The sequence below is a fragment of the Hibiscus syriacus genome, unplaced genomic scaffold (assembly GCF_006381635.1).
Source record: "Hibiscus syriacus cultivar Baekdansim isolate YM2019G1 unplaced genomic scaffold, ASM638163v2 tig00110831_pilon, whole genome shotgun sequence".
Lineage (NCBI taxonomy): Eukaryota > Viridiplantae > Streptophyta > Magnoliopsida > Malvales > Malvaceae > Hibiscus > Hibiscus syriacus.
The window spans coordinates 2,873,756-2,884,376 of record NW_024062882.1 but is presented as its reverse complement, the minus strand read 5'-3'; positions in this window follow the sequence as shown (position 1 = coordinate 2,884,376).

The window sequence follows — 10,621 nt, the reverse complement described above, 5'->3', positions numbered from 1 at the left end:
TTTCATATAAAACATATTCACATATAACAATTTCACATACCAATAAAATCAAAGCAGTACTTTGAAAATACACTTTATATAAAGCATCATAAAAATAATTCATAAAATAAATAAATAGAATAATTTTCGATCGAAAACCTTTGAGTTTGGCTTGTCGAAGCCCTCCTCATATCTAATATAAAATAATAAATTGCACTCACATAAGTCCTAACGAAATCCTTTTCCTTTCGTTCAATTTCGTACTCTGTCAATTCCTTCGGTACGATTTCGATCCAAATCTACACATAGACATGTCCAATATTAATACCGAATTTCCATTAACATATAACCAATTAGCACTTACTTAAATGGAATGAAAACTCCTAATTTAAATTTCAGACTGAATAGTATCGGTACCCCTCCTACATTACCAATACTTCTCTTATATGGTATCGATACCTACTTCAATATCGATACCATTCTAGCATTCTGGAATTTCATCCTAAATAATGGTATCGATACCTTACTCCTGGTATTGATACCCCCATATCAGTATCAATACTACTTCAATCAATATAGATATTGTTCATCATATTCAAACTATTCCTTTCAGATTAACCTTATAGTATCGGTACTGTTCTTCTAGTACCGATACCCTTACCTAGATTTCACTTATTTCACTTCGAATTTTACCCATAATTCACCTAAATCTCTTACTCTTAACACCATGCATACCCTCAAACTCATTATCACTTATCCTAGTTAACTTACCTCCATAAATCCCGTTATAATATCTAAATTTCTATATAGAATACTTAAAACTAAAAATCATACCCATCAATCAAACATGTTCTTAATCATTTCTAATGCTTCAAACACCTTAATTAGACCTTTGACAAGTCAAATATGCATTTAAAATCTAATTTCTAACCAGATTACATAATTTTCCTCAAAAACCTCATTTTTCTAATTCAACACATCTTCTCAATTTCTTAGCTTCTAATCATCTTTAAGCTTTTCTTAAGCTTCTATATCTCCCAATGAATAAAAACCAACTCAAAAATTCAAGAAACAACCAACTTGAAAGTAACTCACCTTGGAAATGAAGGTTCACGAGCAAAAGGAAGAAGAAGAGAAAATAACCAAAAGTTCAATACTTTTCTTTCCCTTTTCTATTTTCTCACATGCTTAAATGGGTTTAGAAATGAATTTTAAATTAATTTCCTACAAAAAGACCAATACACCCTTCTATTCTTCAATCTTTAATAATAAGTCCTGGACAAAAATTTCCAAATTAGTCATTGCACTTTTCAATTTATTGAATTTAACTGCTAAATTTTAAATCCTTACATTTTAGTCACTAACTCGATGTTTTGGGTATTATAATTCTCTCCCTTGAGAAAATTCATCCTCAAATTTTTATTGTACAAAGAGATGAGGAAAATGTCTTCTCATGTCCTCTTCATGCTCCCATGTTGCCTCTTTTACTTCGTGATTTCTCTAGAGAACTTTAACTAATGGAATCGTCTTGTTCCTCAGCTGTTTGACTTCATATGCTAAAATATGCACTGGTTCTTCCTCATAGTTCAGATTAGATTGAATTTCTATTTCTTATGGTGCTATGATGTGCGAAGGATCTGATTGATATCTCTTGAGCATCGACACATGAAAGACATTTTGGACATTTTCTATTTCTGGTGGCAATGCTAATTGATATGCCACTGATCTAACTTTCTTTAAGATCTTATAGGGTCCAATGAATCTAGGACTGAGCTTTCCTTTGTTTCCAAAATGGAAAATATTCTCCCAATGCGATACTTTGAGAAACACTTTGTCACCTACTTGGAATTCAATTTCCTTTATCTTCAAATCCGTGTAGGACTTCTGTCGATCAATAACTATTTTAAGATTATCTTTAATGATCTTCACTTTTTCTTTGACTTCTTTGATAAGATCTGGCCCCATTAAGTCTCGGTCTTTCAATTCAAACCAATTTAATGGCGTTCAACATTTTCTTCCACATAAAGCTTCGTAAGGTGCCATCTTGATACTCTATTGGTAACTATTGTTATAAGCAAACTCTACGAGCGATAGATACTTCTCCCATGATCCATGGAAATCAATAACACATGCTCTTAACATATCTTCCAGAACCTGAATTGTCCGTTTCGATTGACCATCGGTCTGTGGGTGAAAAGCCGTGCTAAAGTTCAATAGGGTACTCAATGCTCCATGTAAAGACTTCCAAAACCTCGAAGTGAACCTTGGATCTCTATCAAATACTATTAAAACTGGCACTCCATGTATTCAAACTATCTCCTTGATGTTTAGTTCTGCATACTTATCAATTGAAAAATCGGTTCGAACAGGAATGAAATGCACGATCTTTGTTAAACGATCCATAATTACCCAAATTGAGTCATTTTTTATGTCAAAGAACCTAGTTACAAAATCCATCATAACGCTTTCCCATTTCTATTGAGGAACAAAGATTAGTTGTAATAGTTCTAAAGGCACTTGATGTTCAGCTTTCACTTGTTGGCAGGTTAGACACTTTGCAACAAACTCTGTAATAGCTCTTTTTCATGTCTGGCCACCAATATTTCTCTTTTAAATCTTGATACATCTTGTTTCCTCCTGGATGCATAGAACGGACTATTATGTGCTTCAAAAAGTATATCTCTTTTCAATTTTTCATCACTAGGAACACAAAATCGATTTCTGTAATATAAATATCCATTTAACTTTAATTCAAAATCTTTGATTTCACATTTTTCCACTTGTCTCAATCTTGTTAAACATTTATCATCTCTCAGTTGCGACTCTTTTATTCGTTCCAATAATAGAGGTGCTTCAATTAAGCCATCAGAGCATCATTGTCCTTTAACTCAAGTCAAGCGTCTAATATACGTAAAGCTGCAAAAGTCTTTCGGCTAAGTGCATTAGCTACAACGTTAGCTTTTTCGGGGTAATAGTCTATGATTTCATCATAGTCTTTAAGTAGCTCAATTCATCTATTTCGTCTCAGGTTTAGCTCTTTCTGAGTTAGCAAGTACTTTAAGCTTTTGTGATCCGTGAAAATGTTACAACGTTCACCATATAAATAGTGGCGCCTGATCTTTACTATAAACACCACCGCTGCTAATTCGAGATCATGCACTGGATAATTCTTCTCATGTGGCTTAAGTTGTCACGAAGCATAGACTACTACTTTTCAATATTGCATTACAACACATCCCAAACCATTATGGGAAGCATCACTATAAATTGTACAGTCCTTGCCTGATTCTGGTTGCACTAGTATTGAAGCCTTCGTGAGAACCTTCTTTAAGGATTCAGAACTCTCTTGACATTTATCCGTCCAATTGAATGACACATCTTTCTTTAACAAGTTGATCAATAGGGAGGAAATCATTGAAAAGTCTTTAACAAACCTTCGATAATATCCAACCAATCCCAAGAAACTTCGTACTTTAGAAACATTTCTTGAGACTTCCTAATCTAATATAGCTTTAATCTTATGAGGATCCACCCGAATCCTCTCTGCATATACCACATGTCCAAGGAATATCACTTCAGGTAACCAAAATTCACACTTAGACAACTTAACATAAAGCTTATTGTCTCATAATATTTAAAGAATTATTATAAGGTGTGCGTCATACTCTTCATTTGTCTTTGAATAAACCAAGATATCGTCAACAAAGATGACCACAAATTGATCGATATATACTTGAAATACTCTATTAATGAGGTCCATAAACGCTACAAGTGCATTGGTTAATCCAAACGACATTACTATAAATTCATAATGGCCATATCTTGTTCTAAGAGCTATTTTTGGAATGTCATTTTCTTGTATTTTCAACTGGTGATAGCTAGAGCGCAAATCAATCTTAAAAAAAAATTGAATCTCCCTTGAGTTGATTAAATAAATCATCGATTCTTTGGAGAGGATACTTGTTCTTTATTGTCACCTTGTTGAGTTGTCGATAATCAATATAGAGACGTATCAAACCATTTTTTTTCCTTACAGATAGTATTGGTGCACCCCAAGGTGACATACTAGGTCTGATGAATCCTTTATTCAATAATTCTTATAACTGAGTCTTTAAATCACTCAGTTCCTTTAGGGTCATTCTGTAAGGAGCCATCGAAATTAGTGTTGTTCTCGGTATAACCTCAATTTAAAACTCCACTTCTCTATCTAGAGGTAATCCCGGTAATTCCTCTGGAAATACTTTTGGAAACTCTCGGACTGTCGGAATATCTTCCAATCTTCTCTCCTTGGCTCGAGTATCAATCACATTGTCAATGATAACTTGATATCCTTGTAACATTAGCTTCTTAGCCGTCATTATTGATATCACATTAGCTAAAGGATTGAGTTTCTCGCTGACCACACTTGCTTATGATCCATCAAAACTTTTCAACATTACTTTCTTCAATCGACAATCGACATTGGCATGATAATGACACAACCAATATATTCCCAGAATAACTTCAAACTCGTCAAAAGGTAATTTCATTAGATTAGTAGGAATTTAATTCCCTGAATCCTTATAGGACACCCTAGAAAAATTTGATTCACCCGAGCACTATGCCCTAGCGAGTTAGTCACACTCACCTCAATACTTATAACTTCTAACTGAATTGTCAATTCTCTCACCAATTTACTACTAATATAAGAATAATTTGATCTGGATCATCACGATCTTCATTAGTTTTAAGATTATACACCCGAGCAGTCGAGTGCATTTTAGGTTGACTGGCTGATTTAGATTGATTTATTCCTCTGCCTCGTCATCTACCTCTTTGAGGTACAATAGCAGATCTCTCAGACTATGCAGGCTTTCCAGTCATTATTGGGCAATCCCAAATAAAATGTCTCATGTTCCCACATTTGAAGCATGCTCCAGAGACCATTCGACATATACCACTATGATGTTTGCCATAATACTGACATTGACATATACCAGCTCCTAATTCAGTAGATTGAGTCTGTTTAACTTTCACCGAATTTGATCCTCTACCTGAGAATACAACTGATTCATATCTAGATTAAGTTCGAAAACCTAAACCTTGGCTTTTCTTCGATTGCGATGCACTCGACGAGGCACTCGCTCTCTTGTTCCACTAAGTCTTCTACACCCCATATCTTTCATTTTGAGCTTGCTCTAAGGCTTTAGCTCGATTTACCACATCTTAAAAGGTAGAAAGGTTCAGCACAAACATCAACTCCTTCAATCTAGGTAGCAAACCCTCTATAAACCAATCACATGAGTCTTTTTTCATTGGAACCAATACAACTGCAAATCTACTTAACTTATTAAACTTACACTCGTACTCATACACAGTGTGATTCCCTTGCTTCAAAATCATGAATTCTTGTTTCATTTGGTTGATAAACTGATCACCGATATACTTGTTCTTGAACTCTTCCAGAAAGATCCACCATGTTACTTGGTCTCTAGCAGCTCTCAACGTCACGTTAGTAATGAGACCCTCCAGTATAATCTTAAAGTCTTTTAACCAAATATCAGTAGCAACGGGACCTTTCTCAGCTTCTCCTCTAAATTCTGGTGCTCCTAGACTCTTAAGCTCCTTAGCCACATTCATTCTAAGAACTAAGGGAACAGACATTTGGAAACGCGTTAGAATCATGTCTAACGTCTGGAAAAAGATTCACTGATCTTGTATAAGCACTCCCTGAGGCGTTTGTTCTTCACCTTGCCTAACTGGGGTAGGTGAATTACTACTTCCTTCATGACCATCTCCCGTTTCACTTCGGGAGCCCTCGTAGTCCAAAGTCTATTAAGATACAATCACTAACTCTAGTAACAAGGACAACATACAATTTACCATATCAGATCAAAAAAATTTAACCTTTCGTTGGCATGTACACTTCTAAAATCACAATTTGCTTCATTTTGAACTTAAAATCAGTTAAACCTTAGCTCTGATACAAATAAATATAACAACCCCAATCCATACCCAACCCAGATACGAATATGAGGTGTCACATTAACTTTTCAAAACTTTGACTCTTTAAAAACATATTGAAAATTTAAACTTTTATTTGTATTTAAGTGGTAAAACCCTTAAACCAAAATTACTATTGAAATTTCATAACTCACATTGAAAATGAATACTTACTAATTTACATAAATATAAAAAAGTATGATTACAAAACGGATCAGAGCATTACAATTTAAAAGTATGTGATACATGCCATCAAAATTTCAAAATGATAGGAAACCTATAATTCAAATTGTTCTGATCTAATCTTCTTCAAGATTATGTTGTCATCTCCTAGTTTTAACCTTCGGATCTCTTTGAACCTACGTGTGAAACAATCACACGCTAAGTCGTTAACTTAGCGACACATAATGAATAAAAATAATAATAAAGCATTTGCTTAACATTTTCAAGAAACATTATCGATAGAAACCAATATATATTTCACACACATACTTATAATCTTATATATTGTTCAATTCATGTCAATTTGTTTAAAAGCAGAACGCATATTACTGAGAACTCAAGGTATTTGAGTACAGAGGTTGTGCACTAATGCAGTCACCAATGCTCATATAATTTGCATCGAAGTGCCACGTAGAATATGCACTGAAGTGCCATATAGATTTGTCACGAAGGATCGCATAGAATGTGTCCCGATGGACCACGTAGAAATTATCCCGAAGAACCGCGTAGAACCCTCGACTCTTGGCATGCCAATTATACCTCTAATTCTCATACATATACTTTGGGCTTTAGCCTTATAATTATTTTTCATTTCATTATTCATAGTGTGTTTTATCCACGTAGAGTATATTCACATAGGATATTTTCACGTAGAACATTTTCACTTAGCATATTTTCACATAGAACTTTTTCATATAAAACATATTCACATATAACATTTTCACATACCAATAAAATCAAAGTAGTACTTTAAAAATACACTTTATATAAAGCATCATAAAAATAATTCATAAAATAATTAAATAAATAAAACTATTTTCGATCGAATACCTTTGAGGTTGGCTTATTACAAGTCGTCCTCATATCTAATATAAAACAATAAATTTCACTCACCTTTGCCTCACGTAAGTCCTAAATGAAATCATTTTCCTTTCTTTCAATTTTGTACTACGTCGATTCCTTCGGTAAGATTTCGATCAAAATCTACACATATACATGTCCAATATAAATACTGAATTTCCATTAACGGGTAATCAATTAGCACTTACTTAAACGAAATGAAAACTCCTAATTTAAATTTCAGACTGAATAGTATCGATACCCCTCTTACAGTACCGATACTTCTATTCTATGGTACAGAGTATCGATACCATTCTATCATTTTGGAATTTCATCCTCAATAATGGTATCGATACCTTACTCCTGGTATCGATACCCCCATATCAATATCGATACTACTTTAATCAATATCGATATTGTTCATCATATTCAAACTATTTCCTTCAATTTAACCTTATAGTATCGATACCGTTATTCCAGTATTGATACCCTTACCCATATTTCACTTATTTCACTTCAAATTTTACCCATAATTCACCTAAATCTCTTACTTTTAACTCCATTCATACCCTCAAACTCATTATCATTTATCCTAGTTAACTTACCTCCATAAATCCCCTTATAATATCTAAATTTCTCCATAAAACACTTAAAACTAAAAATCATACCCATCAATCAAACATGTTCTTAATCCTTTTTAATGCTTCAAACACCTTAATTAGACCTTTAACAAGTCAAATATGCATTTAAAATCCAATTACTAACAAGATTTCATAATTTTCCTCAAAACCCCCTTTTTCTAATTCATTGTATTTTCTCAATTTCTTAGCTTCTAATCATCTTTAAGCTTTTCTTAAGCTTATATATCACCCAATGACTAAAAACCAACTCAAAAATTCAAGAAATAATCAACTTGAAAGTAACTCACCTTGGAAATGAATGTTCATGAGTAAAAAGAAGAAAAAGAGAAAATAACTAAAGTTCTACGCTTTTCTATTTTCTCACATGCCTAAATGGGTTTAAAAATAAATTTTAAATTCATTTCCTACAAAAAGACCAATATGCTCTTCTATTATTCAATCTTTAATAATAAGTCCTTCACAAAAATTTCCAAATTAGTCCTTTAACTTTTTAATTTATTGAATTTAACTGCTAAATTTTAAATCCTTACATTTTTGTCACTAACTCGATGTTTTGGGGTATTACATGCAATGCATGGTGGGACTCTTAAGATTATTAGGAATACCAATGTTAGTCAAAGTTTCATCAATAAACTCTCATTCTAATATGTCATAAGCATTCTCTAAGTCAATTTTAATCGCGATCCAACCACTTTTACCTATTTTTCGTCTCATAGAGTGAATCACATCCTGGGCAATAATTATGTTACCTGTAATACTTTAACCAGGCACAAAACTGGTTTGTTTTCAGAAGCCCAAGCAAGCATAAACAATTTTAGGCAATTAACAATAATTTTAGTAACTATCTTGTGTAGTACGTTACAAAGACTAATCAACCAAAATTGATGCATCGCTTCTGGCGTTGGCACCTTTGGTAATAAAACCAAAGAGTGCGGTTAATCGAATCAAGAATACGACCCTCCGTGAAAATATTGCGAACAAAAGAACAAACCGAATTCCTAACTATATTCCAGTTCCTCTGATAAAACATAGCATGGAGACCATCCACACTAGGCGCTTTAACGACTCCCATACTACAAATAACCTCTTTAACATCCTCAGAATATTAATCACATAGGTGTCTAATATCAGGAAAAAAAAAACCATGCACCTCGTTGCCACATCTTGTACCTCATTGGCAAGTAAATAACGTTTTAAAGAAATAAAGCGCTAACACTTTAAGCTCATCTTGGTCCGAAGTCTAAGAACCATCCCCCTTTTTCAGTGAGAGAATATTATTTCTACGCCTCCGAGACAAAGTCAAGGCATATAAGTAAGACGTGTTACAATCGTCGTTGAGTGCCCATTGAGCACACGCCTTCTGCCTCCATAAACTCTCTTCTTGGTCCAAAATCACCTCAAGCTCCTCTCGTAAATGATACCCCAGATTCGAAAACGATTCCGAATTCCTGTACTGCAAAGCTTTATCCACACCACAGATTCGAGCAATTAATTTTCTCTTTTTAGTCCCAATGTGCCCAAAAGTATCGCAATTCCACTCCACCACTTGACTCGAAAAGAATTAATGTTATTTTCAACATCCTCGGCCTGATTCCAAATTGAAGAAATAAAATTATTGAACTCTGGATGATCCTACCAAGCTGCCAATAAGCAAAAAGGATGGTTACCGCTCACAACATTATCCAGGACCAACTTAAGGAGTATGGGTTTATGATTCGAGCCAAGCCGATCCAAATGAAACTCCTGAGAATCTTCAAAATTAAAACACCATGAATTATTAACTAGCTAGCGGTCAAGTCTGATGCAAATTCCCCTAGTCCAAGTGAACTTTGGATCAGCAAAACCAAGATTGCAAAGGCCTGTTAACTGAATGAAATTAAAAAAAGGTAGACTACCATTTTAATAAGTAGTTTCTGCCCCCAGACGCTCCTCCGTATTCAGAATTACATTAAAGTCTCCCCCAATAGCCCAAGGGATATCATCTCTAGGATTAAGGTTCTCAAGTTGATCTCACAGCTTTTTCATTTACTTCCATTTGGACTAGCATAAACCCCAGTGAAATGAATCCAATTATGTAATTTCTGGTTCCAAATATTAGCGTGAATGAACTGGTTGGAAATGTGCGTTACAACAAGATTAACTGGCTCATTCCAAAGAAGCAAGATTCCCCCTCTAAAACCATGAGCCTCCACTTGAAACGAGTGCGAAAAGCCAGTTTATGAATAACTTTATCCACCTTGCTTCCACTAAGGTGGTGTTTGATTTTGCAGAGGTAAAATGTCTGTAGTCTGCAGACCACATCTGCAGGCATCTGTAGCAGAAGAGGTAGACCAAAAGTCTGCAGTCTGCAAGAAGTAGATTATTTGTTTTTTAACGTCTGCAGACTACTAAAATAAACTGAAATATAAATAAACTGATTTTTTAAACTTAAAAGAGTTTTGCAATACTGAAATTTAAATAATTTTAGTTTTACAATACTGAAATTTAAATAATCCATACAACTACAATAATAAAATTTTTTAAAATAAATCAATCCATATTTTAAAATAAATCAATCCATACTAAAATATAAATCAGTTTGCACACGCCTTACTACTGAACCAAGCTGGATGTTTGTGTCATGAATTACACAATATCTTATATATTGAACCTATATCCCATTGAAAAGTTTAAGACTAGACCACTAGAACAAGATTATATATATATATATATATATATATATATTTAAAATTATACATAATATTTGAATTATAAATAAAAATAAAATATTAAATTTATTTTAAAAGAAATTAAATGTTCTTTGAAGAGGTTAGAAGAGATTTGAAGACATAAGGTCACGTCTGCTCCAAGAAGAGGACGCACAGACGTTAGAAGAGCTTCTGTCTTCTAAAAACAAACGGTCTGTGAAGCCTAATGTCTGTGCGTGGTCTGCGTGTGGTCTGCACGGCGCAGACATA